Source organism: Cygnus olor, chromosome 2 (genome assembly GCF_009769625.2).
Source record: "Cygnus olor isolate bCygOlo1 chromosome 2, bCygOlo1.pri.v2, whole genome shotgun sequence".
Lineage (NCBI taxonomy): Eukaryota > Metazoa > Chordata > Aves > Anseriformes > Anatidae > Cygnus > Cygnus olor.
In genome coordinates this window covers 38,284,338-38,302,510 of record NC_049170.1, presented here as the reverse complement: position 1 = coordinate 38,302,510, position 18,173 = coordinate 38,284,338, and the positions used below count along the sequence as shown (strand labels likewise).

The 18,173-nt window shown below is 35.0% G+C and overlaps 1 protein-coding gene across 2 annotated transcripts in view; it reads left to right on the top strand.

Annotated features, from left to right (window-relative positions):
- Positions 1–18,173, top strand: part of TBC1D5 (TBC1 domain family member 5) — a 320,152-nt gene that overhangs the window by 57,320 nt on the left and 244,659 nt on the right. Inside the window, exon 3 of one of the 2 annotated variants that reach the window (XM_040546784.1) lies at positions 16,592–16,652. The exons of the other annotated variant lie outside the window; for it this stretch is intronic. The gene's annotated coding sequence lies outside the window, so the exon portion shown is untranslated. The remainder of the gene's footprint in view (positions 1–16,591; positions 16,653–18,173) is intronic. 2 annotated transcript variants of the gene reach the window in all.

Here is an 18,173-nt window from a genome sequence, read left to right as displayed (position 1 = left end):
TATTTTTCTTTTACATTTGCAATCTCTGTGCAACTATAATTGGCCAAGGCTCAGAGTATTTCAACTTAGTCCTGAAAAATTCATATGTGAACAAAACGAAAGTCACTGTCTGAAATCAGTATTGTGCTCCTGAAGTTTCTTTCAAATTTAATTTCAATTTCTCTCTTTTAAAAAGATAATTTCATTTGTATGTCTCTCAAAGACTTGAGTTTTTCAAGTGACTGTATTTTCCATTAAAAATAAAAGCAAAAGAATAAATTAAATTAAAAAGATTAATTATCTGTAGAAGTTTGAAACAAAACTGGAACTTCACGTGTTAAATAAATGCCCCTCCTGTTGAAATGATCATCCATTGTTACTTCCATCTTCATGTAATGAATTGTAAAGAGGATGGAAATTTATCTGAAATAGCTGACTTCTTAGAGGTTTTTTTTCCTCCTCCTTCCTCAAATTAATTGTTATAAGTAGAAAAAAACAATCCTGTTACATTGAGTGAGGGCCAGGTTTGGAAATGATGCACAGAAAAAAACTTTTATTCTGTCTGAAGTTTTAGAACATTTTTTAAGTAAGCAAAGCATTATGATACTTTTCTACCTTTCTATACAGCAGAGAACTATAGTATTTAAACTAGTTTATACTAATAAGGAATCAACTGTAAGAATATTTTTAGGCTGATGGAGCAAATAGGGAATGGTTAACGTACCGCATATATTTACAGAGTTCAGCACTTAGACGTTACTTGGGGATTTAAGAACTTCGATCTTCACATTTTCAAAATGGAAGCAGTTGCTGGTTTACTTAAAGGTTAAATAACCCTCAGTTTTCACTCTCTGCAGTTCATAATACCAAGTAGGTATATCTACTTAAATTACTCCTAAAAACATAAGTTTGAAATACAAGAAATGGGCTGTCAAAGTTCTTTTGTTGTTTTAGACTTGCAATCTCTACTCTCTCTCCTAGAGCTTTTTATTTTCTTGTAGTGATAATATGAAGATACAACACTAAATTCTGCTGGCATTCCACATATGATCAAATTTATGAAAGTGTTACAATTCTTGATCAATTCTTTATCCAGATGTGTTTTAATACCAGTTATATTTACGGTTGGTGTTAATTTTCAACATCAGTACAGGATTGAATCTTAAAAAGTCTTGCTGAAATATGCTCAGCACTTAGTTTGCTAATATTTGAATTACCACACTATACTTTTTTGAAATAGAAACATTAATTCACATAACATGGACAATTTATATATTTATTTAGTCCATTTTTTTTCCAAAGTGTCTTAATCATATCTCATACTTTATCAGAACTGCAGAAACTACACAACTTTGTCTGCAGATTAATACTTTGGGTAAGTGTTTGTAGTTTACCATTGTTTCTTAGTAGCATATTACCTTCAGCTCTAAATCCAAAGAAGAAAAACAGATATGCAGAATTTTTTCTTATCTTGCATTCTGTCTGCAGTCCACCCATTCATTTGTCATTTGATTGGGTCAGGCAAACCAAGAAGAGAACTGTGATTTTGTAGCAAGGTGTTATTAACCTGTAGATGAGGTTAATTTGATTGTGAATTAATATCCTTAAAATACACTTGATTTTAACTGTTATTAAATAAAATACGTAATTCATAAAATATAATACCATTACCACTCACTGAAAAAAATATTTAACGCAGTACAGAAACAGCAGATACACATTAGGCTCCTTTAAAATAATGCCCAGTCTCTGAATACTTTTACTGAGAATAGATATAATCTCATGTGTTGTGTAATCTTACTAAATTTAGCTGAAGTTATTGCTTGCTTTATCAAAGCCAGCTCAACTACAGGGAGGTGTGCTCAGCCGCCAATAGTGGTTGCCTCTTGAGCAGAACTCTAGTGTTACCAGTTCCTGACAGCTGCAAGCCAGCCTCTGGGCATCTTGCTAAATTTTCAAATGTAATTATACAGTAGACTTCCTTTAACAAATTCTGTGTTCCCAGCTATAATTATAACAGCTTTTCTTGCCTCTAGCCTGTTCTTTATCTTACAACCCACCTCCATATCTCCCACTGCTGGCTAGGGTTATCCAGTAGAGCTGATGAATCTAGAAAAGCAGCGCTTATTCTCTTTATCCTCACAAGGATGGTTTCATCAGTACAGAAGATCCTTTTCTTGTAATTGACTATGCTGAAATGACATTTGTCATAAAGCAGAAATTTTCTACTTTATTTTCTACTTCTCAGAACTGTTGAATAGCATGCTACTCTCATTTTGCAAATACTTCTCAGAAGTTTTTACAATACATAAGGTAAGGAATTGTCAACACCTCTTCATAAAATGGCTGAAGGAAGACTGGCATAGGGAAAGGAAGCCTTCTAAAACCACGTTGTGTTCGTGTTGTGAAATTCAGGATACTGTTTTTTTAATTATACCGTCTGTGCATTAGGTTTTCATATAGAAAGCTGTTTATGCTCCTTTTAGGGACACAATAAGTAACATGAAAATAACAATGATCCATGATACGTTTTTCTTACCTGAGGTTCTAGGTAATTTTAGCCAAAGAATAATAAAATAGGAAAAATTATCTACGGTTTTGCTCAATTTAGTATTGGCTCAAGTTGAGTAAATGTACAAAACAACTATGCAGAATTGCTCCTCTCCACCAGTCCAGTGGAAAAGGAAGTTGATGTGATAGTTTTGAGTCTGGGAGTCTAAAGATCGGATGTATGTGAGAGAGGAACTAAGCTGTTGAAGACAGACAGAGGCAGCCTTCCTTTTTTTTTTCAGTCTTTGACAATGGTTGGCTGTGGCAGGTAGAATGTTATTGGAGAAATATATTATTGCCTAGAAGATCAGATTGTCAGCTAGTTCAGTCTTCTTTCTGCAGCAGGATTGAGTAAATTTGTCTAACCTAGTCTTGGAAAGCTTCTTTGAGTGAAGTACCACCAGAGCTCCTAGAAGTCATACTCCCATTGACTTTTCATAATTTACCTACATCTTTCTAACAGTCCTGATGCCCGAACTGAATACAAAATAGTAAGAGGTGGAAAGGAGTAGTAATTACCTCTTCCCATGCATGTGCACATCTGCACACTCACTTCCGCCCCCCCCCCATGCCTGTCAACATATTTCAGAGTGAGATGTCTCTTTGAAAGATACCACTAAATTTAGTCTATTGGTTTGTGATCATCTCTATCCATTGACTCCCAGCGTAGTGTTTTATTGCCAGTCTGTGTTTGTGTTCTTGTCTGTTATATTCATGTCCTTTCAAAACGTCAGCACTTTGGATTTGTCTTTATTGAATCATCTTGTTGATATCTGCCATTATTCAAAAGCATTCAGAAACTTAGATCCTGTCCTCTGAGGTGCTGCTGGTTTTCCCAGCATTGCATTAGCTGCACATTTCACCGTGGACGTTGCATTCCAGTCAATAGGATTGTTATGAAAATATCAGATAGAAACAGATCTCTGTGTGATCCATGTGAAATATTAACACAGTGTGACAGAGATGTTTAATTTCTTCTTTTAAAGAACATTTTGCTCCCGGATTTGAACCATTTTTGTGTCCAGCTGATGCCAATTATGCCTAGACTGTATTTTATTATATTGGTATTGACATTGTGGGGCACGTTTTGAAATCTCTCTCATCTCAAGCTTGCATCATATCTGCTGTCACCTCTCAGGCATTATGACTGCTAAGACCCTTTCCAGTGAAGTCATTCAGATAAACTTGAAGAGATCTGTACTTTTTTATTTATTGTGTTACATCTTCTAGATCATTGTAGACTGAAATTTAGTTGGTAAATAATTGGTTCTAAAATCTTTGGGGGTTTCACTGGTACACCAGAATTTGCCAGGTAGGAGCACACGAGAAGGTGCCTTGACCTCACCATCCCCCCCCTTCCCCCCCTTCCATTTTTTCCCTACTTGTTTTGATTTTCTTTTCTCTATTCTGACATCTTGGACATAATGAGTCAAGAGATCCTACCTATGTCCCTCTTTCTTTACAATTTTCAGCTTGACTTTTTTCAAGATTTTTTTTTTGTATATTATTCTTTTCTCCTTGTTTGTACCAAAGTATGTTTATTTTATATCATTGTGGGTCTAAATGGTACAGGACAGATATATACTATATATATTTTTCCAGATGAGAGGATGTGTTGTAGAAATGTTCTTCAATTTCAGAAAGGCACAATTAGGTTCATAACAATAAGATTTCAAAGGTTGTCAATAGAAAATGAAGTGTTCTTTTATAACATCTTATGTGCCAGGTGGAATGGGATTAAACAAGTCAATTCCAGAGGGAAATGAGATCCAAGATTTTCCTTTTTGCTTATGTGAAATGTAAATACAGGTGATTACATAGAAACATTTCAGCATACTGAATCTTAGGACATTAACATGGCTTGGGGAAAAGATTGTATTAGGACAAGCGGGTAGTCTGTCATCAATGCTTATATCCAAATACTTTATGGAAAAGCTTTTACCCTGAATGAGTGTGACTTTGGTATTTGGTATGATGGCCCATGGGTGGCCTTTCCTTGATGTTCAATACATTTTTGTGTAACCACTTAAAATCCATCATTCATCAGTTGGTTCACCTGCCTGTTTTCCTTGTGTATTGCAAGATGGAGAATTTTACCCTAAAAATGAAAGCTATAGCATTACGAGCAGTGAAAGCAGGGTGTTTTTGTTTTTGTTTCTTTTTTGACAAGGTCTGTCTATGAGCTGAGTCCTCTTGCTCACCCTACAGATAGCAGGGACAGAAGCCACAATGTTTATACCAATTGATGCTCTCTCTCTGAAATTTGATGTTTCTATTTTACCTTTCAGTTTGCTTTATAGGTCACTTAATTTTGTTACTTTTTCTTTAGTATGAGCTAAGAGAGAATATATTGCTGAATATGCTAAAATAGGGTATTTTTTACAGCTGTCATTTAAGTAGACGAAGAATCATGTTTAATGCTCCTGTGGTATAAATAGTACTATAATTGATTGTTGACAGAAACCCTTAAAATCATTTTTATGGTTGAAATGTTACTTTTGGGTAAACAGTGTTCAGTTTGCCTATTAAAATAATTCACTATATACTGTGGTTTCTTTGAGTATTAAGAAAGTAGGACTTTTCCAGCAACAGTAATTGGTTGACACTGCTTGACCTTAACGCAAAGCTACAGTATTTAATGAACAAACGGAAGGAATAAAGTTTTGATAAATAAGGCAATTTTCGTGAAACCTTTAGAAATATGCTTGAAGTCTTTTAGTGTTAGATTGACGGTTTCTCCTTTTGTGAAAAGAATAAGTGAATAATTTAAGGCTATATTTCATGTTTTCAGATCTTCATTCTGTCATATAAATAATAGACTGTGAAATGCAGCAGCTCCTGCATTCACAGATTTAATAGACCTATACAAGTGAGTATCTTACTCACTTCTGCTGTCTTAAAATGCCCTTTTGTGCATATGTATACCTGAGAAGAAATGCAGAAATGGGACATTCCTGGACTCTCGTCAGTAACCAAATTCCATACGTCATACATTCTATTTTTAAACAATTTTTTCTTCGTAAAGTACTTTTAGTGCAGCTTAACGCTGTTATTTTTTTATTTTTTTTTTTAGGTTTTAACTATTGAACTGCACTATTATTGACTGATTTCAATAAAGTAAAGCATGGCTATTCAAAACTAACATTGTGTAAAGTTTATTGGAAAAATGGAAAGACTTTGTGGAATAAATACAGTTTTAGATCCAGCATAGAACTTTGAAACACCATCAAATCTCAATGGCAAAAGAACCAAATGTATTTACTAAAATAGTGAAATATTAAGGTAATTTATACCATTTGCTACATTTATTCTCAGTTATGTAATTTCTTTTGGAGGGAAAGTGTTGGGGAGGAAGAGCAGAGCAAAGCAGAATGAATGTAGTATCTTCTTTGTTTCCACTCTGTGTTCCTCCCCATGCCTTGCTAAGTGGCTTTAGTTTGATATGTGTTGAAAGGATGGTGAAATGAGACTTAGGAGAACAAGTGGTAAAGTATGTTGTTGTTTGTTTTTTTTCATGTTCTCGGTCTTCCAAGCAGGAATGTAATTTTAGGATCAGCAGACCATGTGAAACATAAAGACTCCTCTCAAAAATATGCACAACTATGACTTTTTGTATTAAATGCAGCTTTCCTAAACACTTCAATTTAGAAGCCTAAGTCAAAATTTTCTTCATTTTCTTCCTGATAGCTACTTGTTTCGACACTGGAATAACTCTAGTTGTTTGGAACCTTCTTCTAGGATTTTGAATTGTTAATGAACTCTTGCCTGCCTCCATCCTATATCTATGCATGCATCTACACAACTGAGGAAAGCTCATCATTTCATATTTAAAGACTATTTCTGTAAATAATATTTAAGAACTGTCAGATAGTCCTCCTTTGTCATTCTGTTGCTTTATGTAGTTTCTTCCAAGTGAGCTTTTCTGCTTCTCACACTGCCCTGCCAGTGAGGAGGGGGGGTGCCCAAGAAGCTGGGAAAGGACACGGCCAGGACAGCTGACCCAGTCTGACCAAAGGGATGTCCCACACCATTTTGATTAAGGGAAAGGAGGAAGGGGGTGAATGTTCAGAGTGACGGCGTTTGTCTTCCCAAGAAACCATTACATGTGATGAGCCCCACTTTCCTGGAAGTGCCTGAACATCTATCCGTCTGCTGATGGGAATTAGCGAATGAATTTCTTATTTCACTTTGCTTGCACACACAGCTTTTGCTTTACCTTGTAAGCTGGCCTTATCTCAACCCATGAATTCTTGCACTTCTACCTTTTCGAGTCTCCCCTGTCCCACCTGGGGAGAGTGAGCGAGTGGCTGTGTGGTGCTATGCTGCCTGGGGCTAAGCCTCAACACTAGTTGGTGTAGTCATCTTACTTTTTCTCTTAGTTTTCAAGAAAAATAATCTGTATTTTATGTCATGTTATGCAAATCTTACTATAATCCTGTATTCCCTTTTGTAAATTATTTCAGTAATTTATTCGTATCTTCATTTCCACTTAGATTTTTTTTTCATATTCTCTGTAAATCTGTCTCTTGGTTTAAGCTAGTCCAAATATTTAAATGGAAACATGCTTTTCTCATTCTCCAAACTCTAATTCTACTCATTGAAACTCAGCATCAGCGTGGAGATGGAGACTGTTCTGCAGTGTAACTTCTTTTAAACTAGTATTACAACAGTGTGAAAACCATTGAGCTGCACTGGGATGAAATACGTTGGCACCACCTCTGTTTTCAAAACTTACGTAGAGTAATATTTGTATTTTTTTGCTACTTAAACATTATTTAAGATGTCAGCTGGGGATGTTTTAGTGGTTTCAGTAAAAATTTATGAGATTAATATATTCAATATATTGATCTTCCTAAGCATACCAGTCACTGATTGGATCCAGCTGCGACTGATTTCTGTGATATCTGAGGCAATATTTCGGTTATTATTCATTTACTTCGGTGCCAGACTGTGGTCTCACTGTAGCAAGGAAGTATGCATATGCACAGTTCTTTATTTGTAGGCTTTAGCTTTTAAGGTGTAAAGGCAGGAAGTGGTATAAAAAGCAAAAAAGAAAGGACTGGGGAAGTAGAACAGCAGGGATACTTTGCTAATGGCCATATGCCGATAGTTGCTTTTAAGTTCCAAGTTCTCTACTGCTCTGTATTTAGTCAGTGCTGCTTTTTTCGCTTAATTTGTTAACACCTATAGAAATTAGAATGAGCAGTAGTTATGACAAATGGACTATGTAATCTGAAAATTGTATTTTGTCACATGTTTTAGTTAAAAAACCTAGTTGAATTCAATTGTCCAAACATTCACTTAACATATTAATAAGTAATACAGGAATACTCTAAGCACTCTTGAATTAGATATATTACATCTTGTTACAAAATTTAATGCCAGGCTTAATAACTCAAAGTATACTCTAGAATAAAAAATATATCTATATGCTCGTATATTACACTAGGATGATAATCTAAGTAAGAAACTGACATTATTTAGTGGGAACTGCATAATATACTCATGTGTAGACAAGTGAATTTAATTTAAATTCTTAAAAAGAACTCCCTAGCTTGATTCCTTCAAAGTGAGCAAAGTTTTCATGGTTTATTTCTAAACACAGTTTAATTTGTGTTGCCAACAGATTACCAAGCTATTTGGGTACTTCTATGACATAGGTGCCTCCTAGGACTTTTTATTTTTGAAAGGTGCCTTGATAGTTGTGTTCTCAGATGTTCAAACATTGTAGAAATAGGGTAAGGTACCAACTTCTCAAAAAGGAAAGATACTGTTTCCAATTCAATACTGTTAACTTTCCATATTTTAATAGGAAAATTATTTTAAAATATCAGAGTATCCCATTGTTATGTGGATTGACTTAAGTATCTCAGATAAAGACCTTGATCAGTCGATCGCAGAATCACAGAATTGAAGGGGTTGGAAGGGACCTTGAAAGATCATCAGGTCCAACCCCCTTGCCAAAGCAGGTTCCTTAGAGCAGGCTGCCCAGGTAGGCGTCCAGACGGGCCTTGAATATCTCCAGAAAAGGAGACTCCACAACCTCCCTGGGCAGCCTGTTCAGTGCTCTGAATGGAATTTAACGGAATTTCATTTGTTAAATTTTTTAGAAACAAAGCTTTGAACATTCTTAGTGTCTTTAAAACCATCTGTAGTGTGCTATTAAATGCTGTATGATTTTTTCTCTATTAATAAGAATTAACTACTTTCTTGAAAGTACACATAACTATCAAGTTACTGAAATTTGTAAAGTACATGTTTTTAATTTCAGTAAGAAAAGGAAGAATTGAAAATAATGCTAAGAAATAGCCAAGAATTGAAAGTTGATATAAAATAAAACTTCAGGTTGAATACTGAAGTTGTCTTCATAATGATAGAATCACAGACTGGGCTGGGTTGGAATGGACTCTAATTCCAACCCCTCTGCCATGGGCAGAGACACCTCCCACTAGACCAGGTTGCCCAAAGCCCCATCCAGTAGGGTTGGTAGACCCTGGAATTGTTTTCCAGATAGTAAAACTTCAGCAATTGTCTTTTGAATCTACATAGTACTCTCTCTACCATTACTATCTTATTAAAAATAAATTGAACCACTTGGCATTATTTTACATGTTATTTCTATCTCTTCTGCTACATGATTGTGTGAAATACTTATTCAACTTTGGGGAAGAAAAATTAGTTTCAGTCACCAGACTTTTTTTGTTACATGGATATTTCCATAAGAAATGCAATGCCTTAATTTAAGTCAAACTAAGAATTTAATATTTGGGGCATTTTTTCATCAAGCATCTATCTTTATTCTCCATCCAAAAGTCAAGTTCAGAAGAGTGGTGCCAGGACTGCTACTCCAGCTCCCTTGTTTGTGCTAATTGCTGGCCTTTATCTTTATCCCAATACTACTGACTGCTGAAGGTGGGAAGAATATCATTTTAAGGACAACTGTCTTGTTTGGGTTTGAACATCTGCCAAATATGTGAGTTAATTTTTTTATCTTTAAAAAAAACTACTAATTTTTCCTCATTTTCATTAATGTCAGTTGCACTTTTAGCAGTTACAAAGATGGTGTTTGTGATGTTCCTCTAGCTGTTCTAAAATTATTTTAAATACCCTTTCTATAAACTGACTTTCATTTTACAAGCATAGGTGCTTTTTCCCCCAATTTACCACACGAAATTTTAGAAGACAATTGAAAATACTCTGTAGTATGTGGTTTTAAAGGCAATGGGTAACTGTATTGGTCTGCTTTCCATGGAACTGGTGAAACATAGCTTAAGTGGGAGCCTTTCTTTACTTTCTCCCATAATATATTCTCAGTCCTCTGGAGGAGCAATTCACTGTCTAATTCAAACTTCTTACATTAACAACATGGTCTCATTTAGTGGTGATACAGTGTTTGCTGTTAAAGACTAGCCAATTTTGCCTTAAATATCTAGATTATATTACCTCAATTTGCCATATTCCCCGTTTAGTTTGGAACTACCTTGCAAATGTTAGAGTGATACTACTGAATTGTGTAAAGGAATTAGAAGGTTGAAATGCTGGCAATGTAGATTTAGTGTACTGGTATTGATCTACAGAAAAACTTGAGTTCAACAGTAAAGGTCAGGAAACTGAATAGGAACATTTTTTTGCTTTTACCGACTTCCATCAGTGACTTTAATTAGTTGTTTTCCTTCATGCTGATCTAGATAATTTAAAGCCCTATCTGAAGTGATTTTATAAGAGTGTATGTGCTTGTGGTTTTGTATGTACAGTTTCTGTACCTTTCAAGTGTAGTTAGTTTTTTCTGGTGTTGCAGTACAGTACAGAACACTGTGCAGTATATTAAAGAAATAGAGTCTATGCATCAGAATTTTCATGCCTCACTCAATTCTTAATGTAAATTAGTAGGAACATTGGTTATCCATTTGAGAAATTGAGTTGGTATAAAAATAAAAATGCACTTATGGTGTGTGGTGCTTTGTGTATCATCTTGGGAGTGTTTTTCTGTTTATCTGTCACTTGCATTAGAAAAAACAGTCACTGGCTGCAGGTGACATTAAAATTAAAGGTTAACCTCAATTTCTTTACTGACCAGGCGTGGGGCAGAAAGTTCTTCTGCATGTGTGCCTGAATTTTGGAACTGTCAAAAAGAATTGAGAAGTAAAGACTCGTGCTTTGGTAGTTTACTGTTTCTGTATGCAAGTCTGGATATAGGTTTCAACATTTTCAAGTGTTTATATTGCTTATTATAGGTTATATCAAGAACAGTTTTCATTCCATCCAACTTTATGAAATTCAAAAATGACATGATAATGCTGTAGTAAATAATTATAATGAACTCATTGTACTGATGTGCATAATTTTGGGAATGGCTTTTTTCTTTCTTTAGAGAAACTAACAAAAATAGCCTTTTTCCTATTACTAGAGAACATGTGTCTTTCAAAAACTAGTTAAAATTTTATTGAAAATTGCTATAGCAACATTTGACTATTCTGGTTAGTCAATGTACATTTAATATAGAGCAAGATTTGTATGCTCATGAACAAGCCTGGGAAATCTTTCTTTTAGGCAGGAAGTCTTTCAGCAAAGTTGGCTTCTACCCCATGGTGAGTTCGGAGTGAGCCAATTCAGTGCTGAAATGCTTCCTCCTCTCTCACTCAATGTGTTAGAGGCAATGTTCAGACCAGTGAAGAAGACTTAGCTTCAGGCAGCAGTGGTTTCCATGTAACCTGCCAGATATCTTTCATTTGCAAAGTAGCTATTATGCTTGTTCTAGTAGTAGACCAGGCTACAGGGAAGCCTTGATAGTGGAGATGCAAACTCAAAGCGGTAGCTGCTGCTCTACCTTCCATTTTATCTCCTGATTTTACTTACCCATGCATGTAATCAATAGATCTGCTGTTCTTGTTGGCTGCTGAGTGCAGATGAGCAGGGAAGAAAGAAGAATGAAATTGCCTGCTTTGTCTTCATGATTAAAATAGACTGCCAAAATGCACCTGTTTCCTTTCCCCATCCCTTTGCTGAAGGGTGAATCGCTTCTGTCCTTGGCCATTTTTCTTCCTACAGATCTTCTTAGGAAAGTAAGAAAATAGAAATTCATTAAGGAAAGCAATGAATATTACTTCAGAAAAGAACATTGTAGTTGAGGTTTTTGAGGATCCCTAGTATTTCAGATATTATAGCTGCTTTAAAATTATATATTCGTGTGCTTGATGGTAAGCTTGGCAGTTGTTTCAAGACTGGTATGCTATAGATTTTTCAGATCTTGAATTAAATCTTGTAAGATTCCTTTGGTGGGAAAGTGATAATACACACTTCATATGTTTTGTTTATTATTCCTACGTTGTTAAAGTTATATTTAAGACACAGTAATTTCTCTGAAGACAGAATACTTAAAAATCCAGTTATTTTTTCCTATATTTCCCTCTGCTTTATCCCAGCCTTCTTCAGGATCATGTTTGACTTAACACTTCCCAATTTCTTGTTTCAAATTTTTTCACTTGACATCATAGTGAACCTGGTCAAGCATGTTTTACTATTGAAATAATTAATAAGGAAATAGGAAATAATAATACTTCAGAAAGTGGTTATAAATTCAAAGTCAGTGCCTTCTAGGAAGAATCTTTAAGTGATGTTACATATTTTCTAACGTGCTCTAGAATAGGTGGCATCTTACATATATTTTTTCTATAATTTGTCAGTTACTTCCTTTAAGTTCAATAAACAACTTCTACACCAGCCTTAAAAGCACTATCTGGTGACTTGCAATCATGTTACAGATGGCATCTCTTCTTAAATACTACAGTAATCTGTGGTTTGTGGAGCAACTAAATTACCCATTTTTACACTGTTAGGCAGCTCATAGAGGTCATCACACATCTGTACAAACAGACCATTTTAAGTCTTAAAAAAAAAAAAAAGGACATTTTCTGCAGGTGTTTTTGTTGCTCTTCCTACAGCATGGGTGGTCCATGCACCTATTCTTGTGATTAATTTATGGCTGTATTGCAGATAGTGGATGTATAGAGAGATATCTGTATGCTAAGGACTGTATTTTCTCATATGTATCAGAACTTGCAGGATATGCAGCTTTAAAGAATGAAAAACAGGTCCAGGATTGTTATAGCAATTCCTCACCAGACTGCACGTGAGGAACATGTACATGTTACTATCACCTCACTGATAGTAGCTCCTATAGCTTTATTTCTGGAGCTGGTAGATTGTCCCAGCAAGGGGTAAGACTGCTTTGTGTTTCCGGCCCATACTTGCTCTTCAGACATCCTTCTCTCTTGGTACTACGCCAGGATTTATCAGCTTTATGTAGCTGGTCCTCACTTGATGAAATCAGGAAGGCTTCACATTGTTCTTAGGTCAGCAATCTTTGCTGCATCTCCTTTGCCCCTGCCTCTTAGCAGGCTTGCTCCCTTTGCCTCATTTTGGGCACTGTGGCTCTGAAGCCTAAGCTGTCCTTGGCCAGAGCCAAGGGTTCAAAGTTGTGGTAATTCAAATAAAGTTTTAAGGAAAAAAGTTGTAGAAAATTGGCTGCCACATCTCTTGAGGGGGAAAGGACTTGTTCATGGCTGTTCTTGTCGTTCTTTCCTTCCCCTTTCCTCCTCCCCATTAAATACTGTGCTACTAAGTTTGCTTCTAGGACAAATTCTTAATTCTTAATATGACTTCATATTAAACACTTTCTTTGAAAACAGTGGCTCTACTGACTTAAACTTTTAAAAGGAGAATTAGAAGTTTGCCATCTGCTTTTGAAGTCTTTCTCAATGTTATTTCTTTCTCACTTTATTTCTGTTCCTTTGTATGGAAGTTGTAGACCTACTGCATGAATTATTCTGATTCAAATTTTGTCTTTTGACATTAATCTACATTATTTTTAAAATCCAAGTTATATACTCTATAGTGGGATCCAAGCTAGAGCAAAGAAAACGTTGTCATTATCACATTAACCTTATTTGGTGGAGGGAAGAGAGTATAGAGGGGAGAAAGGGAAGAAAATGCTTACCTTTTTAGATGAGTGTATTCTTTCCATGAAACGTAACAAGAAAATGTAGATCAAGAAGCTCTTGCTTGGAGATGCTCATACCATCTGACAGTAAAATGATTTTAATGAATATAAAATCCAGAAGCAATAGTATTTTTTCCCTTAGTAAATGGTAGGGAAACCTTAATTACGCATTGCTTTTGAAAGCACAGATTGTACTTAGTTTGCTGTTGGTCCTTTAGACGGAGTCTTGGGAAGCAAATACAATGGTACTTTTCTGAATTGTCATGCTGTAACTGACTTTTCTCAATGTGAAAATGTTTTTTTCATTACTTTCATCAATGAAGTGTAACTGTTGAATGAATTACAGATTTTTGGGGGGCATGAAAACTATAGGTATGAAAGTTGCATGGATTTGCACTTTGGGGGGAAACAATCATGCATTTTTTTTTTTTTACTTCAATGTTTAGCTTTTAGCAAAGATATGTAATAGTCTAGCAACAATATAAAAACATTCCCATACAAACCCTTTTTATTCCAAAAAAACAATGTGAAACAGTTCATCTTCTATCATGTCTTATATCAAAAAGAAGATTCTAATATTCAACAAGTTTCTTAGTTCATGACATTATTTTATTTTTACTTTGCAGAGATATGCTATGTACACCAAGTTTCTTTGAAAAGAAAATTTGACTAGTGTAATTTTGTAACTTTCCTCATACTACTCATGTGACATACTGCCTTCTCGAATGTATTATTAGTGGGCACACTTAAAATGCAAGAGCCTAAAACATCAAAGAATCTTTATGGGGGGTTCTTGGAAGAATCATGGTAAAAGATGCATACAAGAATTTGGCAGTACTGAAGTGTTTTACAGCATCTTATTTCTTGTGACTATTTTAATTTTTTGCAATTAATGTTGAGGCTAGCATAAGTTCTCTGTATTTCCCCTGCAGCATACGTGCTGAGAATGGTATTAAATGTTTTGACTGTTTCCAGTACAAACTCTGTAAGTTTGGAAAGGTCTCTCTAACTTCCCTGTTGGTTTTACTGTTAAAAACCCACAGCATGGCTGTCCCTTTTCACAGTGTTTGTAGGGTGCTGAGGACAAATGAATTCCTGTTTGGAAGCCATAATTCAGATAATTGTAGCAGTGATACCTCTGCTGGTTTCTCTTTTATCAGGCATTCAGCGGAATCATAGGACATTTAATACTTCACATAGAAAATAAGCTGGTACACGTTCAGCTGTGTAAAGGGAAGAGATACTAAATAGGAGAGGAGGTTTGGTTTGACTCATCATCTGAGTCAACACATTCTCCATTTGCCAAACTACAAAATAAACTTGAAAGCCTTTTAGATTTGTTTTTAATATGTGGTGCAGAGGTAAGGTGACCAGAGAAGTCACTGTTCTTTTAACGTTAAAGAGTTTCTGTTTGAATGTATTCAGTGCTTGCATTTCAAGTTAAGTCTTCTAATGATTACACATTCAGTAACTTGGAGAATGACAGACATAAGCAGCAGATTTACATACACAAGACCGACTTAACTAGTCGTAAGTTCCCAATTTAGCTTCCTTAAGATGAGTAATATTTCTTCATTCGTGTAGTGGTCCTAAGGTTATCAGGGAATCACCTCTTCAGAAATGATACACATCTCTGAGACTCTGGTAGTCTGAGAGCTGCTTCATTACATATTTGCATTTACGTTCTAAAAATGTCACACTGAGCTCTTATCAAAACACAAAAAAAGTTACTAGTTTCAAATAAGAATATTTGGACCAATTTCACTTGACAGTTTTTCATTCTGAAAGTGTTTTTAGGGTCAGAGACATAAGTTATAAGACTGAAGGAAATATTTAGCTGACTATGATAGAAAAATTGAGGCAAAGTGCATATAAATATACAGTGTCTGTGTGTAAATTTGTATGTGCTAAGGTAGGTTTGAGAGTTGAATATTTTCTGTTAACTGAAAAGTTTATTTGCACTCTGATGATCTTTAAATGTCATTCCATCCATTTGGTGGAGCAATAGCTTAGCTAATGAAAATTGATATTTCAGAGTTTTTCATTCTTGTGTAACATCTGTAAACATGTTCCCAAACTCTAGATGCAGTCCTGTAATTAACATAGTGTTTCCATGGCATTTCATCAATGAATAGAAAAAATAAGATTTATACAGATGGGGAAAAAACTTGGGTTAAAATTTAAGCAACCTCTGCATGCTTTCTCCACTCCAGATGAACAGTGAGGTATAGTCCAACTCCCTGTCTATACAAGGGCAAGATCGATTTAGAAATAAAGCATTTTTTCCTTTTACAGAAGATGTGTAGCTCTCTGATCGCAGCGCTTAGTTTCTTTATTTTTCATTGGTGTTTTCTCTCCATGTAATATACATAGGAAGTTAATGATGAAAGAGTAGTAAAGTATTCATTGAAACTGAGAATTATAGTATTTGCAAATGTAAAATCATAATTTACATAAATGTTATAGTCAAGAACATTATGAATGTAAATATGCCTTCATCTATTCTCAGTCTTATAATGCCATTCGTTGTCCAGTGGGAGATGAAGAGTGATGTTGAGACTGCCGTTTAACCTATTATAGCAGCCTAAAAAAATTAAATAGCCTTGATGTAAATATGAGGTGGGAAAAGAGTATTCATCTCCATTAAGTGATATAAAAAACCATGGTAAGAATAACAGGCGGGTGGGTGTGCATTAAGCAGTGAAATCCCTAAATTCAAACTCTAATTATAAGCACAAGGACAATTGCCTCCCACGTACTTAAACTGTTATGGGTTTTTCAGACAGAAAATATGCTTCACAGTACTTCAGGCACCAAATACGGATTTTCTTTTGCATTCTTTTTCACCTGATGCATAATTCCTTTCTTCCGTTACAAAATGAGGTCCTAATACTAAAAAGCTGTGTTTGTTTTCCTTGGTAAGATTCGGTCTTCAGGTATTTCTTGATCTCAGCTATGCTGACGAAGTCTGCCCTTTTATTGTGTCTAAGCAGGTCTTGCACCATTATATTCAGATTAACTGGGACAATTCATTTATGTTGTTTTTTTGTTCAATGGTTTCAGCTTCAGATTGCAGTTCCATAGACCTGTGGATGACAGTTGACTGGCGTACCTGTTGTTTCACGTAGGTCGCGTTTCCTTGTTTCTAGATGATGTATTCTCAATAAAGAAAGATAATATGCTTGCACCTTTTTCTAAAATTATTATTACATTAGATCAAGCAACTTTTTCATATTGAGTCATTGGAGAAAGCATGTGACCTGTGGAATTGCAAAAGAGAACAAAGTGGTTTGTAAAACTGTCTTTATAAGCTAATTGTGTGTGCGCTCTTAAACGCTTCCAGTACGGAGAGATCATTTTGATTATAGAGCTGTTCCATCTTTGCCATAATACAAGGTAAAGATTTAATTCTTTTTTTTTTTTAAATCAACAATCATTACTTCAGTTTGAGCTGATATTTACAATACAAAAGAGATGCATTATGTCCCTAGCTAACCTGATATAATAATTAAGATATTGTGTTCCTAGATAAATTTATCCAATTTGTATTTCAGTAATCAAGCATAGAAAAGGATAATAGGACACAATTAAAGTTATTGACTATTACATCTTTTCACGTGTAGTAAGTTGTAGATCACAATTGAGTCATCTTTAATCTTATCATAAATAATACAAAATATATTGATCTTAAATATCTCTCTTCCACCACATGAAGAGGTTTTCCTGATAGTAACTCTTTAAAGTCCTTTTAGGCCCTTTTAATTTCAAACTTTCTTTTAAATTGAAGAGATACTATGCCAGGATATGGTATTCCAGTAATGCCATATTGTGCAGATAATTCCTTAATACTACCATATATTTCCCTGTAATGCACCCAGGGATTGTTTTTAAACATTGCCTAGCTACAGCATATAGGAGCAGTTGGGTTTATTTACTGTGACTTCTAAGTTCTTTAGGGATTCACTGCTTTCTAGGAGGCAATCCTCCGTTTTATGTGACATGTTCTTAAATAAACAAGAATAATGAAATTTATACTCTGAGATGTACTTAATATATGCAGCTATGGAAGTTTTGTTTTTGTTTGTGTTTTTTTTTACTTCTTTTGGTCAGGCAGAGCTTAGCTTTTTCCCACGCCAGCAAAGAGGTAGTCACTGGGTTTTATATGTATTTTGCGTGATTGATATTTTAAAGAGACAATTAAAGGGGATTTCACAAAGCATTAGAGCCTTAATACAGCACAAAGAAGGCTTATAATGTGTTTAGCTTTTGCTGATACCTAATGATACGGCAAAAAAGCACTCTACACAAGGCTGCTTTAAGATCCAAGGAACCAGAGGAATTGTTAAGAATAATGGATAGCATAACTTAGATTAATTCTTCTAAATTTATTTTTAGGAATAGAAGCACAGAATCCTGCCTTAATCTTGCTATTTCTTTAGGTATGCTGCTTATTTTGCTTTAGTCAACTTGTATTTAAGATCACAGTTATTAGGTGTATTTCTGCATTTTATATATCACTCCCAGATGCTACAGTATTAGTTTTATCACTGCATATTTTATGAAATGTCAGCCTTCTGTTGGCTGTTCACGCAGCATGTTATTGATCAAGCCACAACATCAAAGGAGAGGAATCTAAACAGTTGGC